Source organism: Salvelinus fontinalis, chromosome 10 (genome assembly GCF_029448725.1).
Source record: "Salvelinus fontinalis isolate EN_2023a chromosome 10, ASM2944872v1, whole genome shotgun sequence".
In the NCBI taxonomy this organism is placed as follows: Eukaryota; Metazoa; Chordata; class Actinopteri; order Salmoniformes; family Salmonidae; genus Salvelinus; species Salvelinus fontinalis.
In genome coordinates, this window is record NC_074674.1 from 4,141,066 (window position 1) to 4,162,519 (window position 21,454).

The following is a 21,454-nucleotide window of genomic DNA, read 5'->3' on the forward strand; positions in this document are numbered from 1 at the left end:
AATATGTATTGTCAGATATTATTCATCCTAATCAGACAGGTTTATTACATGGGCGATACATTGGAGATAATATAAGACAAGTACTGGAAACAATAGAATACTATGAAATATCGGGGACACCAGGCCTGGTTTTCATAGCTGATTTTGAAAAGGCTTTTGATAAAGTATGACTGGAGTTTATATAGAAATGGTCTAGAATATTTCAATTTTGGGGAATCTCTTATAAAATGGGTAAAGTTATGTATAGTAACCCTAGGTGTAAAATAGTAAATAATGGGTACATCTCAGAAAGATTTAAACTATCTAGAGGGGTAAAACAAGGTTGTTAGCTGTTAAAATGAGATCAAACATTAATATATAGGGATTAAATCCGTGGTTTAAAAACGAAGGTGTCATTGTACGCAGATGATTCGTGTTTTCTTTTAAAACCACAATTAGAATCTCTCCACGGCTTTATAGAGGATCTAGATACTTTTGCTATCCTCTATGTATTAAAACCAAATTATGATAAGTGTACTATATTACATATTGGATCACAATTTTTTTTCACATTTTACATTACCATGTGGTTTACCATTTAAATGGTCTGACGGAGATGTGGACATACTCGGAAAACAAATCCCAAAATAAATAAATAATCTCACTCCAATACATTTTAATAGAAAGTTAGCAAAAATAGATAAGATCTTGCTAACTTGGAAAGGAAAATACCTGTCTATTTGTGATAAAATCACCATGTCGCTCTGGATAAGAGCGTCTGCTAAATGACTTAAATGTAATGTAAATGTAATGATTAACTCTTTAGTCATATCACAGTTTATCTATTTTCTTATGGTTTTACCTACACCTAGTGACCTGCTTTTTAAATTATATGAACAAAATTATTCAATTTTATTTGGAATGGCAAGCCAGACAAAATTAAAAGGGCCTCTTTATATAACGAATATGAATTCGGAGGGGAAGAAATGATTAAATATTATAGCATTAGACCTCTCACTAACCGCATCAGTCATACAAAAGTTATACTTAAATCCAAACTGATTCTCTAGTAAATTGGTAGGAATGTCTCATCCTATGTTCAAAAATGGCCTTTTTCCCTTTATTCAGATTACACCTGCTCACTTTCAGGTGTTTGAAAAGGAAATAATCTGCAAAATATTGTTATTTTTTAAACAAGCTTTAGAAAGTTGGTTGCAATTTCAGTTTAATCGACCTGAAAAGACAGAACAAATAATACAACTAATATTGTGGTTAAACTCGAATATACTAATTGATTTTTTTTAAACTTATTTTTCGAAGACATTTAAAAAAAAAAAGGTATAATTTTAGTGAATGATATCATAAATAGGACTGGTGTAGTTATGTCACACATGCAGTTAACACAGACATATGGAAATGTCTGCTCTACCCAAAATTACAACCAACTAATTGCAGCATTACCACAAATGGAAGAGGCAAGTAGAAGGGAAAAAAAGGAAGGAACTTGTATGTCGGCCCTATATTAAAAAACATAAATGGTTAAAGAAAAGTGTGATAAATAAAAACATATACCAATTTCATTTAAGGACCAAAACACTGACAGCTGTGCCATATAAATTGCAAAATAGTTGGCAAGAGATTTTACATGTTTTTCGACCCATTCCATGGCACCTGGTTTATGAATTGATTTACGCAAAACAACGCTGGATTCAAAGCTTTGAATTTTTCAATTTAAATTACTATACAAAATTCTTGCAACCAAGCTCTGCAGATCATGCTGAGAGGAGGCAGAGTCATTAGATCATTTATTTTGGTACTGTCCATATGTAGCTCGTTTTTGGTCACAGGTCCAGGAATGGCTGAAGAAATGCAACATTTGCCTAGAACTAACGCTGCAGATAGCAATAGTGGGTGATTTGAAAAGCCATAGTCAATCAATCAAAAATAGAATCATTATTTTAGCAAAAATGTTTATGTTTAATTTAAAATCTGCAATCCAAGAGTGTGCAGAGACCGAGGCACCCAACCATGAGAGGATCTGATGGTTCACGGTGTCTAAGGCAGCGGATAGATCTAGGAGGATGAACCGTCACACTTTACAGGAGGCCGATGTCTGATGAGAAATGTGTCTGTGTCATAGACCACCTCTCCAGGATCACCTGAGGGGTTGTCTTCACACTGGACTGGACCCTGAAACACAACACATAGTAAACATAGTAACCTAAAATATCAATGTTTCTGAAAATGTTTTTAATCATAAAAACTAAATCTATTTGCGCACGATGGCGCACACCCGCGGCCGGTTTGGGTACGGTATTAGTCTCCTATTCAGAGGACCCCCACTTTTGTTAGTGTTTTATTGGTCAAGGTCACGCCAAATACTTATTACCACATCTCGTTCAGCCTATCAGCAGCCTAGATTCCCAGGACTTCAGTTTTAGTTAGTCTGACCCCAGCATGCTGTGTGGTCAAAGACGTGCTTTCCCCATCCTGATGAGCACTTCCACAGTTCACCCTCCTGTTGCACTTTTCCTCCTGTGGACTGAATCTCTGTGTGTCTGATGTTTAATTGTGTGTGCATCTAAACAACACATAGTTAATGTCAGTTATCACTGCACATGATTCTCAGTTATCTGATCCATGAGTGGTCAGATGTGTGTGAATGTGGACATCTTCTTCCGTTAAACTCCCTTAACCTGGACAGCCTTCTCATCCTTGTTCTAACCGGACATTCTGAAGTGGTTGCTACTGGCCTTAAGCCAGCACCTAAGGTTTCTTATTACATTCATGATCCTTCGATTCTCTACAACCCTACCCCTATTTTTCAGAGACAGCAGTCAGACAACCAAACAACGGCTGATATGAACTGAAGGTCTCTGAACTGTCACACTTTACTCACAGGAGGCTGATGTCCGATGGGAAATGTGTCTGTGTCATAGACCACCTCTCCAGGATCACCTGAGGGGTTGTCTTCACACTGGACTGGACCCTGAAACACAACACATAGTAAACATAGTAACCTACAATATCAATGTTTCTGAAAACTGTTTTTAATCATAGTCACTGATTATTTGCCACTTTGTGTGTGTGTGTACACTCACAGGAAGAGGGGTGATGCTGGGAGGAGGGTTGGTCTCTCCAGTGAGAGGTTCTGGGACTGCCTGGTCAGGTTGATCATTTGAGTGTTTATTCTGTAAATTGGGTTATAATTTATTACATTGTAATAAGTAATCAAAACATGTTAATCTGACTGAGAAGTAGAAGAATAAAACAAGATGCCATTAGCTAATAAACACAACCACGACGCAATAAAACATCTGTCCTACAACCACGACGCCAATAAAACATCTGTCCTACAACCACGACGCCATAAAACATCTGTCCTACAACCACGACGCCATAAAACATCTGTCCTACAACCACGACGCCATAAAACATCTGTCCTACAACCACGACGCCAATAAAACATCTGTCCTACAACCACGACGCCATAAAACATCTGTCCTACAACCACGACGCCATAAAACATCTGTCCTACAACCACGACGCCATAAAACATCTGTCCTACAACCACGACGCCATAAAACATCTGTCCTACAACCACGACGCCATAAAACATCTGTCCTACAACCACGACGCCATAAAACATCTGTTCTACAACCACGACGCCATAAAACATCTGTCCTACAACCACGACGCCAATAAAACATCTGTCCTACAACCACGGCGCAATAAAACATCTCATGTCTGAAAAGGCAGTGCAATGGAGAAGAAACATTGGCTGCAATAAACCAAACTTAATACTACTACACTTGTAAAATAGCAGTATCTAGCCTCAACACATTTTCATAACAATAGACCCATATTATCTTTACAAACTGCACCATTTTAGGCTAAGGATGTCAGTCCCAGCTCTGAGTACGACAATGGTGTCTGAAACACCAAAAAAGGCCAAATCTAAACACCTGTTAATTTTTCTATAAGCTGTATTGTAATACACTGTATGTGTGAATCACAACTTTTTGTCTCTCTTCGGTCTGCTGATCTGCTCGACACGTGGTGTTGCTGTGTCATTAGCATGCCTCATCCAAAACTTAAAACCTTCTAATCATTCAAATATTCAAATGTATAACACAAGCAACAGATCATAAAGTACTGCAGCTTGGATGTCTGCTGACTAGCCCTATAAACACATATTCACAACATTCATCCGTATTATCTGTTCCGTACTGTCGATGCTAAGCATGGTGGGGACCACGTGCAACCACATTCACCGCCGCACATCACACAAAGTTTAATGATATACTTCCAGTACACAACAAATACAATAGTAAACATTTAACAAATCATGATATTAGCTAATAAACTTACCACCATGTTACAACATGCGATAATGTTGAATACTGAATACTTTACTTTGACAGAGATACCCTTCCTGTGTCGACCTTGTATAGTGTGGTAGATATTACCGGAAGTGTGTGTATCTTCCAGTAAAACTACAGTGATATACAGAACATACTAAATTATATCTTCATGCATATATTGCCGTGTGTTAATTTTTACCCCCAAAATTTGATCCCACAAATTCTCAATAGAGAATCTCCATTAAAAGTGTTTTAGTTTTGGACTAGGCTTAATACGAGTCTGGAAAAACTGCCCCTCACGTTTCGGGGCGGCATTCGGGGCGGCGTTGGGCCAGTAACTGAAAGGTTGCTAGATCGAATCCCTGAGCTGACAAGATAAAATCTGTCGTTCTGCCCCTGAACAAGGCAGAACCCCCTGTTCCTAGGCCGTCGTTGTAAATAAGAATTTGTTCTTAACTGACTTGCCTAGTTAAATAAAGGTTAAATAAAGAAATAGTGAGTAAAACTGTCCCAACATACCTTGCTTCTCCATCATGTGGGCCTCTGGTCAGGTTGAACTGTAAAATAATGACTTTATCTGTTCCATGACTAGTTTGAGTTTGGTCTAATGGTAGCGTAGTGATCCAGACTCAGGATGTAATCCTAGTAGCAGGGGTTCAATCCCGGAGACTTCCACCTTCCTCTTTCCCCACCTTCCTCTTCATGTTTTCTCCTCTCCTTCATACCTGGTTGAAGATCAATAACATTACAAAATCTACAAAACGAGGTGCTCAAACTCAGAGGTTTTCCTACAAGTCTGAGTAACAACAGATCAAACGAACACTGTGATTTCTATCATTCTATCAACATATGCAAATAAATGCAAAATCAAAACCTATTCGACTCCATAGATGTGCACAGAGTTTTTAGCAGTACTGCTACCAATGAAAGCACTGTTGCCATGTATATCTGTCTTGTGTATCTGTCATGGTGATCTCTTTTAATGTCTGATGTCTGTGTGTTGTTCTATTTAACTGTTGTCTGACCTCTGGACAGGTTGTCATTGTAAATAAGAATTAGTTCTTAATTGACTTTGACAAAACAAAGAAGAAATCCAATGAAATCACTGTTTCTAACAACATACGCAATAGAATATTATTTCTGTGGAATACAGTGCCATACAGTTGTTTACTGCTGTTTTCTTTCCCCTGGCTGTGAGGAAGAGGAAGAGTGGGAAGGGAGAGAGAGAGAGGAAAAAAAGAAAGGGAGAGAGGGGGGGGGGGGGTGTGTGTGTGAAGTAGGTAGGGAGTGAGAGGGGGAGGGAGGAGGGGTGGGAGATGAAGTAGATAGGGAGTGAGAGGGGGAGGGAGGAGGGGAGGGAGAGAGAAAAAAAAGAAAGGGAGAGAGGAGGGGGTGGGATGTGATGTAGGTAGGGAGTGAGAGGGGGAGGGAGGAGGGGGTGGGAGATGAAGTAGGTAGGGAGTGAGAGAGGAGGGGGGAGGGTAGAGAGAGAGAGGCGGGGAAGAGAGGGTAGAGAAAAAAGAAAGAGCTCAGTGTATTTACAGATCATTTGAATATATTCCCTGCCTACATACTGTAGTTATTGTTGTAGATGGGCATATATTTCTTACCATATTACTGTTGGAGCTGGACCTATATTTCTTACCATATTACTGTTGGAGCTGGGCCTGTATTTCTTAGCATATTACTGTTGGAGCTGGGCCTGTATTTCTTAGCATATTACTGTTGGAGCTGGGCCTGTATTTCTTAGCATATTACTGTTGGAGCTGGGCCTGTAACACAAATGTGTGCTATTGGGCATACTGGAGTTGGGAAACACTGTTCTAAATAAAGCTCAGGTTAGCTGGCTATTTAAGGTGAGTGTGTGTATCTGGCTGGCCAGTTCTCTGAAGCCCAGGTTAGCAGGCTGTTGGAGGTGTGTGAGGAGAGGGAGACAGAACCTGTTGGAGCACACGCCATCAGCTCACGATCCTGGGGGAGGAGCAATTCAAGATACATACAAAGACAAGAAGGCGTAGTGTTACATTACATATATTCATTGGCAGTCATTCAACTGTGTGTGAGTGAGTGAGTGAGTGAGTGAGTGAGTGAGTGAGTGAGTGAGTGAGTGAGTGAGTGAGTGAGTGAGTGAGTGAGTGAGTGAGTGAGTGAGTGAGTGAGTGAGTGAGTGAGTGAGTGAGAGAGAGAGAGAGAGAGAGAGAGAGAGAGAGAGAGAGAGAGAGAGAGAGAGAGAGAGAGAGAGAGAGAGAGAGAGAGAGAGAGTGAGAGAGTGAGAGAGAGACGGGCTGCTGAGCGGTTCTGCAGGAAGTGTGGGTTCAGGCCGTACTCGGACTGTAGCTCGGAGAACGTGCACACCGGTCGGCCACATCAATGCCAAGAGTGTGCAAAGCTGTCAACAAGGCAAAGGGTGGCTACTTTGAAGAATCTCAAATATATTTTAATTTGTTAAACACTTGTGGATACTACATGATTCCATATGTGCTATTTCATAGTTTTGATGTCTTCACTACTTTTATACAATGTAGAAAATAGTAAAAATAAAGAAAAACCCTGGAATGAGTAGGTGTGTCCAAACTCTTGCTAATCTCTTGTGATTTCTGTGTGTTGTGTTCTATTTAACTGTTGTCTCCACCTCTGGACAGGCCATCATAGTAAATAAGAATTTGTTCTTAATTGACTTGTATAAATGAAGGTTACATTAAAATAAAAAAGCGCTTCATGAAATCCAATCAATTGTTATTTATTATTATGAATTACATGAAACACATCTGAAAACAACCAGTAACAGAATACAGGACAGATGTCATACACACACCCGTCCATCCGTCTGTCTACCTGTTTCTATCTGTCCTCAGGCAGCTTGTCTGTTCTCTTCTTTCCTTCTCCATGTTCCTGAGAACAGAAAGAGAGAGAGAGAGAGCAGAACCCAGATGTGTGTTAGTTCAGTCTGTGGGGCAGAAGTCATCCATGTCAAACTCACAATATACTGAACATACAGTGCATTCAGAAAGTATTCAGACCCCTTGACTTTTTCCACATTTCGTTACATTACAGCCTTATTCTAAAATTTATTAAATTGTTATTTTTCCCCCTCATCAATCTACACACAATACCCCATAATGACAAAGCAAAAACAGGTTTAGAATTTCTTGCAAAATGTATTAAAACCCCCGGAGATTTCACATTTACATAGGTATTCAGACCCCTTACTCAGTACTTTGTTGAAACACCTTTGGCAGCGATTACAGCCTTGAGTCTTCTTGGGTGTGACTATTGGATGGGGAGAGTCGCTGCACAGCTATTTTCAGGTCTCTCCAGAGATGTTCAATCGGGTTCAAGTCCGGGCTCTGGCTGGGCCACTCAAAGGACATTCAGAGACTTGTCCCGAAGTCACTCCTACGTTGAAAACATCCCCACAGCATGATGCTGCCACCATGCTTCACCGTAGGGATGGCGCCAGGTTTCCTCCAGATGTGACGCTTCACCTTCTGTTCAGGCCAAAGACTTCAATCTTGGTTTCATCAGACGAGCTAATCTTTTTTTTCCATTGTCTGAGAGTCCTTTAGGTGCCTTTTGGCAAACTCCAAGCGGGCTGTTGTGCCTTTTACTGAAGAGTGGCTTCCGTCTGGCCACTCTACTATAAAGGCCTGATTGGTGGAGTGCTGCAGAGATGGTTATCCTTCTGGAAGGTTCGCCCATCAAGACAGAGGAACTCTGGAGCTCTGTCAGAGTGGTCATCGGGTTCTTGGTCACCTCCCTGACCAAGGCCCTTCTTGTGGACCTTCAATGCCACAGATCTTCTTTTAGTACCCTTCCCCAGATCTGTGCCTCGACACAATCCTGTCTCGGAACTCTATGGACAATTCCTTCGACCTCATGGCTTGATTTTTGCTCTGACATGCACTGTCAACTGTGGGACTTTATATAGATAGGTGTGTGCCTTTCTAAAAGTCAAGGGGTCTGAATACTTTCCGAATGCACTGTTAATATGTCTGATGACATCATCGAAAGCAGACAGTTGGTGGACATCAATCTAGATATGTTTAAGACTAATGGCTCTTTCTCAATTCATCTTTCCTTGGCCGTTTCTAATTCGGGCAAAAGTCTGTCCTCCACCCTCTCTACTCCATTCTCTCTCCTCCATCACACAGAAACCAATAAGTGGTTGAGTGGTCAAGGAGTTGCCGAGGAGTTGAAGAGTTTTGAAATCTTCCACACCCCCATTTGAATCAGCTTTTGCTTTGTCGGAGGAGAAAAGAATGTACATATTTAAAAACAACATGCTACTTATTACATTTTTTTGTATTGCAAAACTAACTTAATTTGTTTTCATCACTTAACACATGCATTTTGGGATCGACCCCTGTAAACATAATTTGCCTGATGCTGCACGAGTTGAGGAGTCTAATTTCATACCAGCACATTTTTGTCCATGCTCCCTTCCCTCTCCTCGATTACATTTGACCTTTTTTTTTTAAAGAAGTGAGAGAGAACATAGGAGAGAGGACGCAGGAGTTGAGAAAATCCAATCGAGAAAAGCCAGTTTTTTTCTTGCATCCTGTCTCCTCGCCGCCTCCTAAAATCAATTCACATTGGATAAGGGGGTCCGATGGGAGGGACCTTAAACCTTCTCCACCAATGCGGTTGACAAGGAGGCGAGGAATGGCAGAAAGATGAATTGAGAAAGATCCTGTGTTTCCAAATGTTATGGTGATATGTTAACTTTTTCATAAAAGCATGAAACTTAGTACAATTGTACAGTTTGGGGCCCTGAACATTTTCAGATATGTAGCCATCGCAAAAATGCCTCCTGGCAGCCGTGGTGGACATTTTCCATTCCCCTATAACCAAATAATGTATTTTGCATCATATCTCCTGAATGAACATGATGACACAAGGATTACAATTAATGCCATGTAAAACATAAAAAACTACTTCAGATGGCCATGGCGGACATTTTCCTATTCCGCCATAACCAGACAATGTATTTTCCTTCATATCTGTAGAACAAACCATGATACCACAGGAAAGCTGATGTCTACACCTATGTTTTAATGTCTACACCTAAGGTCAATGAATTCAATGGTGCCATGTACAACATCATACAGATTTCTGATTTATTTTATATTTGCAGTTTCTGACAACGTATACACAATAGAATATAATTTATGTGGCATACAGAGCCATACAGTTGTCTACTGCTGTCGTCTTGTCCCTGGTTGTGAATGTAGATACTGTGTGTGTAAATTCATGGAACACATGAAGGCCTTTGATATTGTCTGGACCAGGGACTTGGTGATTTCATGGGCATGTATGTATCTCAGGTGCTTGTCGGTCCCAAATGCCACCCAACACTTCTCAAATTAGATTTCAGAAGAGAACACTTCCATTTTGGAGCAATTCACAATTCTCCTTTATGCACGCACAACATCAGAAACAACTACAGGAGGCCATTTTGCTGTTCCGCCATAAACGGACAATGTATTGTCTGTTATATCAGTTTAACCAAACATGATAACAAAGAAAAGATGTCTACCCCCATGTTTTGATGGACAATTATTAAAATACCAAAAACAGTTCAGATTGTTGTTATGTAATGGTGGACGGCCATGGGAAGAAATCCAATGAAAACGCTGTTTCGGACAATGTAACATCCTCGAACAATATCATATTATTTCTGTTTTTTTTTTTTTTTTTTAAATGTCTTCTGCTTTACAAAAAAATCTATGTATGGAGTCACCATTGACACCCAGCTAAGGCAGGAGCAACTGCACACTGTTAACCCTAAACCTGATAACAGTAAAAAAAAGGCTGGACGTTTCTGAGATTCTATGGTATACTAATCAAGATTGATTCAATCATAGGGCCATTTTTCAACTACCTCAAATGTAGTGTCATTTTGGGCAAAACCAAAGAGTTTTCAAACCCAGAGTTCCAAGTGGCCAATACTACTGGAACATCTCGCGAAGCAGACTCAACAGACCAGCCATGGTTTGGGTAGTTAATGGGAGAAGTGAACATTTCTTTCTTAGTAGTTGCTTTTCTCTCAACCTATATTCAAGCCAATGTCTCAAGTAGCTGAACATGTCGTTACTACAACCTTGTGAAAGTGACAAACTGACACGTTTTCATTGGTCAAAAACAACTTGATATCATCTTGATTTGACGGCCTGCACATGAGCAACATGCGCATCTCTTTGGCAGTACCATCTCCAGGTAGTTCCCTATGCAGTCTGTAGTGAGACACTCATCTCTCCTATCGTCTTCCTTATTTAAAATATATTAATTTAACTAGGCAAGTTAGTGACGAACAAGTTCTTATTGACAATAACAGGCTGCCCCGGCCAAACACGGGCGACGCAGGGCTAATTGTGCGCCGCCCTATGGGACTCCCAATAACATCCGGGTGTGATACAGCCTTATTACCACTGACTGGTTCATGGCCAAAACCACATCATACCACCCAGAGGTATTGAGTGGACCCTGTTCTCCCCAGCTGTAAGATCTCTAGACAACAATCTCTCATTGTCCCATTTGGAGGTCTGAGCAGAACAGCCTCAAAACAAATATCCACCTATAATACAACAGCAACGTCAAATCTGTTCTGCTGTATAGTTTGGAGTGTCGCCGTGTTGTCAAGAATGAGAAGGATGGAGTCTTTCAGCAGTGGATGTCTCAACAGAATCTTCTGGCCGAATGAAACACACTACAGTAAGCTATACAAGAAGACCAGTTGTCAAAATGTCACCGAGCAGATCAAGAGACTAAGACTCTGGTGGGTTGGTCATGTTCTCAGAATGCCCAGATACACTCATTATGGACTTCAGTCCCAATGGGGATGAAGTTGATTGAAGTCTAGAATATTGACAATTTGTCTCACCTAGTTTCCATCTTTTAATGTGTACTTTGCTGCCACTTGCTCTTTGTGGGTGGGGTCTAGGCTGGTTTGTTGTAAAGCTCTCTGTGACAATAGTTGTTATGAAAAGGGCAATTTGTATTAACTGATTTTGATGTGCTGCACAAATGAATAATTTGTGGGAGGATTTTCTCCTTTTCTGTTCCTTTCATCATGAACATCTCAAAATGAGCTTGATTGATGTTATCTTGACTGTTAGTGCAATCATAAAGGAGAATTGTGAATTGCTCCGAAATGGAATGTTCTGTTATGATGTTACAGGCTTTGGTTTCTCCTTCTACATTTTGAGGTTGGACGTTAGCACGTCGGGCGCACCGATTGCTGTCACATCGTTAGTCAGTACGTGTTACACATGTGCTGGCTTGTTCATCTCATTAGTCGGAAGGTGTTTGACCTGTGCTGGCCCAGGTGATATTTAAGAGTGGCTGGCCCAGTGCTCCAGTTGTCTTGAGAGATGTGGAAGATTAACACCTTAAGTTGGCTCTCCCTATTTGTTTCTAGATAACTAAGTCCTTTATCTGACCTTCTGTGTTTTTGTATCGCTTCACTTTTTGTTTTTCTTCCTGTCTTTAAGTTTTTCTTTTGTTGGGCAAATTTTGTGGCCGCTCATGGTGGGTGTCTTTAAGGTCCCAGTTGTTGTTGCTATGCAACTTTCAGTTGACACCCCCATAAGTGTCTTTCAGAACCCCTCCTAAAACCCCACCTGTTTCATTTAGGTTATCAGTGACTTTGGTTTGAGTGACATTTTTGGTTCTCTTGCTGGTGAACGTAACAAATATAATTTGATGAGTGGCATTTGGGACCCACAAGCACTTGAGGTCCATACTGTACGTGCCCATGAAATCACCAAGTCCCTGGGTCCAGACCATTTCATAGGCCTTCCTGTGTTCCATGAATTTACAGTGTCGCACAGTATCCACATTCACAGCAAGGGGAACGACAACAGCAGTAGACAACTATAAGGGTCTGTATTCCGCAGAAATAATGTTCTATTGCATACATTGTCAGAAACAGAAATTTCTTGCCATGGCAGTCCAACATGAAATAATAATCTGAACTGTTTGATGTTATACATGGCACTGTTGGCACCATCAAAACATAGAGTAGACATTACATTTTCTATGTTATCATGGTTGGTTCTACAGATACAGTTGTGGCCAAATATATTGTCACCCTTGCACTTTTCTTAACGTTATGGTTGGTTTTAGTTCCTGTGTAAGAGTGTGCAGTGTGTGTGTTAATACCTTGTTGATAATATCCGTCATGGCCGGTAGGTTTCTGTTCTCTGTTTCCATAAAACACCAGCTCCTGTTCAACCGTCTCGACTGCTAAGTTCCTGAGGAGAACACACACAATGTAGAACATGTATTTAGACCGTTATGAGAAGAGGATACAGGCAAGTGAGAAGGATGGACACAGGGATTGAACCCCGGTCTCTGGTGGGGAGCTTCCAGCCAGTGTTATCACTAACAGCTCTGCACAACAGAGCTGGTAGTTATGGGTAGTGTAGTATAATATAAGTAGGTGGTTATGGGTAGTGTAGTTGAATAGAGGGTTCTGGGTAATGTAGTACCTGTGTCCAAAGTTAACAGAGACCAGGTTGTCCAGATTAAGGCGACACTATTCTTCCATGTCTGAAGCACACATCACAGCCGTGCAGGCAGGGAGGCAGGCAGGCAGGCAGGTAGGTAGGTAGGTAGGTCGTACACAGGAGGTACAGAGGACAGGTGAGATTCCACAGGTGGACAGAGAGAAGAGCTGTGTGTGTGTGTCCATCCGTGTGTGTCTATGTTTGTGTGTGTGTCTGTCCGTGTGTGTGTGTGTGTGTGTGTGTGTGTGTGTGTGTGTGTGTGTGTGTGTGTGTGTGTGTCTCCAAAGAGCACCTATTGGTAGATGAAGAAAAAGAAAAGCTGAAATTAAATATCCCTTTGAGCATGCTGAAGTTATTAATTACACTTTAGATGTTGAATTTTAGAACAAGGCTGTAACGTAACAAAATGTGGAAAAAGTCAAGGGACACTGATCCCGTAGAGGTTAATTAAGGAGTCTGAATACACTGTATGCTAGCAGCTAGGGGGTACAACAAATGACAGATTATACAAAGGCCTTAAAAGACACACGTATTGACAATAGGCACAACTCCAATATAAAGTAGTTTTTTTCAAAGTTGCTGAAATGCTCCACTTATATCAAATGATGTGTATTAACTCTGGATGACTGACGGAGGCTGTATTGAAGCCACCACACAGCCATCTCAGTACTCCTCCTCAATTGTAAAAAAGATTTTGGAAGCTATGGAAATGCATTTATGAATGTCTACTTTTGTTTTTGACACATTTATTCTATTACAGACACTAATACATGCATTTAAATGATATTAAATGGGTTAAAATAAAAAAGTATATAAAAACATTTTCCTTAAAATATATATATTTTTGTCCTTGAAATACTGTAGAATTCCATGAATTCCTATAGAATATCACAGTATGAGTCATAAAACCTAGCGGTCAGAGGGAAATGGTTCCAAAACAGTTAAATAAAGGCTGTGTTTCGTGTAGGCTAACCCTGGCATGACGTTTTGATAACCATGTAAATCTCTTTCAGACAAGGTGACTTATCAATATAGTCGTCTCTATTTACTCTCAGAAATCAAAAATGGTGGAAAAACTATTGGAACCGTTTCCCTGTTTGACCGCTAGATTTGATGGGTATTATAACAACTCCACTGTGGGGCTCTATGGAGGACTGCTCCTACTAGGGAGAGCCAATATGGCCGACCGGTGGCTTCAAAGCCTTTAAAAAATGTTGTTATTTTTATTTAACCAATAGCCAATAAATAACATCAGCAATCCAGGGTTTACATACATCATTGCTTGTATCTGTGCATTCATAACAACATTTCTATTAGATCAAATACGTTTTAATTACCAATTTAATTACCAATTCATTTTTGTTGTTGACCAATTTGACCTCTATACATTTACATGACATTTTAGTCATTTAGCAGACGCTCTTTCGCTTCGAACACACCGACTGTGTCATTGCGTTTCGATACACCAAAAGTACATTCATTTCCAATGGAACGCTGCATTTGCCTTGCAGCATTGCGTTGCAGAGGCAGTTGCAGTGCGTTCTGTGTGGTGCATACGTTCGATAAATCGAACGTATGCATCAAATTGTATGAGTGGACTTGACAGAGAGTAGCAAAATATGAATGTAGATTTTTTTGTTGTTGCACACATTCAGTAAAAAATTGGGATTACACAAAAACAGTTTGATTGCATAATTTCTTTACATTTTTTATTTATTTATTTGCCAAGTATATTATTTATTCGACACACGGTAATTTGACCAAATTATCAGGGGTACAGTAGTATCTACCATTTCCATTACTATTTATCTAGCATTCACACTCTTTCAAACATGAACATTTGGTAAAGTTATTAGGGGTAGTAACTAGCATAATTTATTTGACTATTTCTTTCACACACACCTCATTGGCTAGGTTAGCAAGCTAGGTTAGCTAGCTAGCTAACGCTAACTAGCCACATCTAGCACAAGCTCACTACTAAACTGACCTGGCAATCCTACTATCGTGGACACTTGTCTCCAAGCAGCATTTTTTGTGTTTATGTCCCTGTAGCTGTCAGCAGTTGTGTCAAAAAGACACGGTTTTGAGGATACTGCGAAAATGATTCTCTCCTCCATGTGTCCAACCGCATGCGACCATTTGCAAAAGGTACCTGCATCAGTATAGTTGCCTAGTTGCGCAAAATGTTATGCAGCAGTGATGCAATGACGCAGCCGGTGTGTTCGAAGCGTTATCCAGAGCGACTTACAGTAAAGTGCATACATTTTTTATTAAATTTTTTACATACTGAGACAAGGATATCCCTACCGGCCAAACCCTCCCTAACCCGGACGACGCTATGCCAATTGTGCGTCGCCCCACGGACCTCCCGGTTGCGGCCGGCTGCGACAGAGCCTGGGCGCAAACCCAGAGACTCTGGTGGCGCAGCTAGCACTGCGATGCAGTGCCCTAGACCACTGCGCCACCCGTGTATACGTTCCTCAATTTGTGGGTTTATTTATCACGGACGGATTTTCGGCAGATTAAAACCTCGCGCTGCCTCTTCCTCGGTTTCAACAAGTTATCACAGACAAAGTCAAAATTGTCTAGTAAAAAAAGTATTTTTTAAATTAAAAAATATATATTTTTGGTCTTAAAGGGATACTTCAGGATTTTGGCAATGAGACACTTTATCTACTTCCCCAAGAGTCAGATGAACTCGTGGATACCATTTTCATGTATCTGCGTGCAGTTTGAAAGAAGTTGGTAACTAGCACTAGCGCAATGACTGGAAGTCTATGGGTATATCTATGGGTATAGACTTTCAGTCATTGCATACTAGCAGATACCCATAAACTTCCAGTCATTGCTCTAACGCTTCGAACACACCGGCTGCGACATTGCGTTTCGATACACCAGAAGTACATTCATTTCCAATGGAACGCTGCATTTGCCTTGCAGCATTGCGTTGCAGAGGCAGTTGCAGTGCGTTCTGTGTGGTGCATACGTTCGATAAATCGAACGTATGCATCAAATTGTATGAGTGGACTTGACAGAAAGTAGCAAAATATGAATGTAGATTTTTTTGTTGTTGCACATATTCAGTAAAAAGGTGGGATTACATAAAAACAGTTTGATTGCATAATTTCTTTACATTTTTTATTTATTTATTTGCCAAGTATATTATTTATTCGATGACATCCTCAAATTAATTGTGAGAGCCTATAATATAATTTCCCTCCAAAATGCAGTTTTGGAGCGAAATGCAATAATAAATAGTCAAGATAGGCAGAGTAGGCTCTTTCAACAATGAGACCAACGTTGAGGAAGGTGGTATGACTATTTCTTTCACACACACCTCATTGGCTAGGTTAGCAAGCTAGGTTAGCTAGCTAGCTAACGCTAACTAGCCACATCTAGCACAAGCTCACTACTAAACTGACCTGGCAATCCTACTATCGTGGACACTTGTCTCCAAGCAGCATTTTTTGTGTTTATGTCCCTGTAGCTGTCAGCAGTTGTGTCAAAAAGACACGGTTTTGAGGATACTGCGAAAATGATTCTCTCCTCCATGTGTCCAACCGCATGCGACCATTTGCAAAAGGTACCTGCATCAGTATAGTTGCCTAGCTGCGCAAAATGTTATGCAGCAGTGATGCAATGACGCAGCCGGTGTGTTCGAAGCGTTACGCTAGTTAGTATTGGCTCACGAAACTACCTCTAACTTCCTTCATACTGGACACAGAGACACAAATAGAATCCACAAGTTCATCTGACTCTGTGGAAGTAGATAATTGCCAAAATCCCAAAGTATCCCTTTAGTTGTGGTTAGGGTTAGTTATAAAAATCACATTTTAAATTAGAGAAATTGTAGGAATAGGTGGGGTTCATGACTTTTGGCTGTGGTATTGGACCCTTTTCCTCTCTTCCCCCAAGCATGATGTGATGTTAATTGCTTACCACACCTGTGTGGAAGTACCGGCTTTCAATATAGACCCCTTTCCAGCACACGACACACTGACGTCATGCACAGATGCGCGTTAGCTGCAGTAAGAAAGCCATCGCCATCTGCGCCTGCTCAACATAGATTATATTTACGTTATTACTTCTAAACAAAATAACTTTTTGGGGTTCTCATAAGCTTACAATTATGTTTTGATTATTGCTTCAACAGTCGCTAAGATTATATTTGATTGTGATCTTTGCAAAATAACTATTTTTGGAAGCAGCAGTTATCTAAAATGCTAACGCTCATTGACATAGCTAACGCACATTTTACTGGTTGAAGTGTTAAAAAAATAAGTAAAATGCAGTTGTTTTGCGAAGATGACACAAACATATTAAACAGGACGTTCATACGAGCCTAAAAAAACAGTAGTGTGAAATGCAACATGTAAATAGTTTTTTTTGGTGGCATTCTATATAATGTTAAACGCCCCAGAGTTCTGACAAACTTGCGCGCATCGCCCTCGTGCGGCAATATTTGTAACATTAGTACTCTTTAAAAAAAATGGCTAACATCATTCTCGTTCAATCTTCTCTCACTGCCAGCCAGATGCCTTCCTCTCACTACCATATTTGTGACTGTAGTTAATGGCTAGCTGTTTGCGATGCGTGTAGTGACGTGGCTAGTTACAGGCAACTGCCAAATAAAGTAAACACTTGAGTAAATGAGGGACAAAGTATACCCCTTTCTGTGTTTACTAAAGTTGCTTACTCGCAGGCTATACCGTCAACGGTTCGCAGCATCGATTCTCCACACAATCAATACTCATTGTACATGAATGAAGAAATATCGGGCAACAACACCAATACCTTAAATCTTTCGGCATCCTTTTCAAACCCCTTCATCAAACTTATCTCCGGCTCCGAGCTTTCAAAACAATTCGAACGCGCCCATTGAAACAGACGATAACGGCATGACGAATCAATCCCGGTCTCGTTAAACCAACCGGTGACTCAACGATTGATTACAAAGCCTGGATGTGTTTGTGTGGTTGTACTTCGTGTGTATACCACATAGTGTCGCTGTTGTATTAGAGTATAATGAAAGATTATGATAACCAGCCCATAGCTAATGAAAGGTTTCCCCTTTCATCTGTGTTATAATACTTCAGAAATGGAATATGGAAACCAGAAGTATTTTGCACTGCCAGACATGTATTGCATATTAAATGTCTTAACTGGCAATAATGGTAGTAAAAATATTATTGAATACCACTGATGTTTGTATCCTTTATTTCCTCAGATACACATGATTGTCTCTCATTTACAAGACTGGAGTTTTGTGAAGGAAGATGTAAACACATTCAGCTAGTGTTTGTCATGGAGACATTAAAACCCGACGATGGTTATATTTACCAAAGACTGTCCAAGGCATCAGAATACCATCTATATAACAAGACCCCGGCCAAAACATCAACGCCACAGGTAACTTCCACAAAGCTGTGAACAATCTGAGAGACAAAGCAAGAAGGGCCTTCTATGACAACAAAAGGAACATAAAATTAGACATATCAATTAGGATCTGGCAACAAAAAAAAATAATCAGTTATAGAAGCCATTGCCCTTTATGGTTGTGAGGTCTGTGGTCTGCTCACCAACCAAGAATTCACAAAATGGGACAAACACCAAATTGAGACTCTGCATGCAGAAGTCAGCAAAAATATCCTTGATGTACAACTTAAAACACCAAATAATGCATGCAGAGAAAAAATAGGCCTATGCCCGCTAATAATCAAAATCTAGAAAAGAGCCGTTAAATTCTACAACCACATAAAAGGAAGCGATTCCCAAACCTTCCATAACAAAGCAATCACCTACAGAGATATGAACCTGGAGAAGAGTCCCCTAAGCAAGCTGATCCTGGGGCTCGGTTCATAAACACAAACAGACCCCACAGAGCCCCAGGACATCAACACAATTAGACCCAACCAAATCATGGGAAAACAGAAAGATAATTACTTTACACATTGGAAAGAAATAACAAAAAAAAACAGCAAACTAGAATGCTATTTGGCCCTAAACAGAGAGTACACAGTGGCAGAATACCTGACCACTGTGACTGACCTACAGAAGCTTGTGAAAGTATTCACCCCATTGGCATTTTTCCTATTTTGTTGCCTTACAACATGGAATTAAAATAGATTTTTGGGGGTTTGTATCATTTGATATACACAACATGCCTACCAATTTGAAGATGCTAAATATTTTTTTAATTGTGAAACAAACAAGAAATAAGACAAAAAAAAACAGAAAACTTGAGCGTGCATAACTATTCACCCCCCCAAAATTAATACTTTGTAGAGCCATCTTTTGCAGCAATTACAGCTGCAAGTCTCTTGTGGTATGTCTCTATAAGCTTGGCACATCTAGCCACTGGAAGTGTTGCCCATTCTCCAAGGCAAAACTGCTCCAGCTCTTTCAATTTGGATGGGTTCCGCTGGTGTACAGCAACCTTTAAGTCATACCACAGATTCTCAATTGGATTGAGGTCTGGGCTTTGACTAGGCCATTCCAAGACATTTAAATGTTTCCCCTTAAACCACCCGAGTGTTGCTTTAGCAGTATGCTTAGGGTCATTGTCCTTCTGGAAGGTGAACCTCTGTCCCAGTCTCAAATCTCTGGAAGATTGAAACAGGTTTCCCTCAAGAATTCCCCTGTATTTAGCGCCATCCATCATTCCTTCAATTCTGACCAGTTTCCTGCCGATGAAAACATCCCCACAGCATGATGCTGCCACCACCATGCTTCACTGTGGGGATGGTGTTCTCAGGGTGATGAGAGGTGTTGGGTTTGCGCCAGACATAGCGTTTTCCTTGATGGCCAAAAAGCTCAATTTTAGTCTCATCTGACCAGAGTACCTTCTTCCATATGTTTGGGGAGTCTCCCACATGCCTTTTGGCGAACACCAAATATGTTTGCTTATTTTTTTCTGGACACTCTTCCGTAAAGCCCAGCTCTGTGGAGTGTATGGCTTAAAGTGGTCCTATGAACAGATACTCCAATCTCTGCTGTGGAGCTTTGCAGCTCCTTCAGGGTTATCTTCGGTCTCTTTGTTGCCTCTCTTATTAATGCCCTCCTTTCCTAGTCTGTGAGTTTTAGTGAGCGGCCCTCTCTTGGCAGGTTTGTTGTGGTGCCATATTCTTTCCATTTTTTAATCATGGATTTAATGGTGCTCCATGGGATGTTCAAAGTTTCAGATATTTTTTTATAACTCAACCCTGATCTGTACTTCTCCACAACTTTGTCCCTGACCTGTTTGGAGAGCTCCTTGGTCTTCATAGTCCCGCTTGTTTAGTGGTGCCCCTTGCTTAGTGGTGTTGCAGACTCTGGTTTCCTATCAGAACAGGTGTATATATACTGAGATCATGTGACACTTAAATAAAGTTCACCTGTGTGCAATCTAAGTAATTATGTGACTTCTGTCGGTAATTGGTTGCACCAGATCAAATTTGGGGGCTTCATATGCACTCAACCCTTTTCAAATTTGAAACAAGTAATTGTTTTAATTTCACTTCACCAATTTGGAGTATTTTGTGTATGTTCATTACATGAAATCTAAATAAAAATCAAATTTAAATTACAGGTTGTAATGCAACAAAATAGGAAAAACGCCAAGGGGGTGAATACTTTTGCAAGGCACTGTAAAGCTTTGTCTATGTACAGACTCAGTGAGAATAGCCTTGCTATTGAGAAAGGCCGCTGTAAGACCTGGGTCTCATGAGAAAACAGGCTATGTGCACACTGTCCACAAAATGAGGTGGAAACTGAGGTGCACTTCCTAACCCCTTGCCAAATGTATGACCAAATTAGAGACCCATATTTCCCTCAGATTACACAGATCCACAAATAATTATAAAATAAACCTAATTTTTCTAAACTCCCATATCAATTGGGTGAAATACCACAGTGTGTCTTCTCAGCATCAATATTTGTGACCTGTTGCCACAAGAAAAAGGCAACCAGTGAAAAACAAACACCATTGTACATACAACCCATATTTATGTTTATTTATTTTCCCTTTTGTACTATTTGCACATAATGTGACATTTCAAATGTCTTTATTCTTTTGGAAATTTTGTGATGGTAATGTTTACTTTTAGTTTTATTCTTTATTTCACTTTTGTTTATTATCTACTCCACCTGCTTTGGCAATGTTAACATATGTTTCCCATGCCAATAAAGCCTTTACATCTCTCTCTCTCTCTCTCTCTCTCTCTCTCTCTCTCTCTCTCTCTCTCTCCATTAAACACACAGCAGAAATAATATACTGTAGCACTGTAATCACCTTGGCAGTAGTAAAATAATAGCACTGCAATTGTATAACTGAAATGGCACTGTAATATTATAACATTAATAATTGTATTGTAATATTATAACATTAATAATGGTACTGTAATATTATAACATTAATAATTGTACTGTAATATTATAACAGCTGTAATAGTACTCATGGCCGTAACTATATTGAACACAAATATAAAGCAACAATCACAACGATTTTACTGAGTTACAGTTCAAATAAGGAAATCAATCAATTTAAATAAATTCATTAGGCCCTAATCTATGGATTTCACATGACTGGACAGGGGCGCAGCCATGGGTGAGCCTGGGAGGGCATAG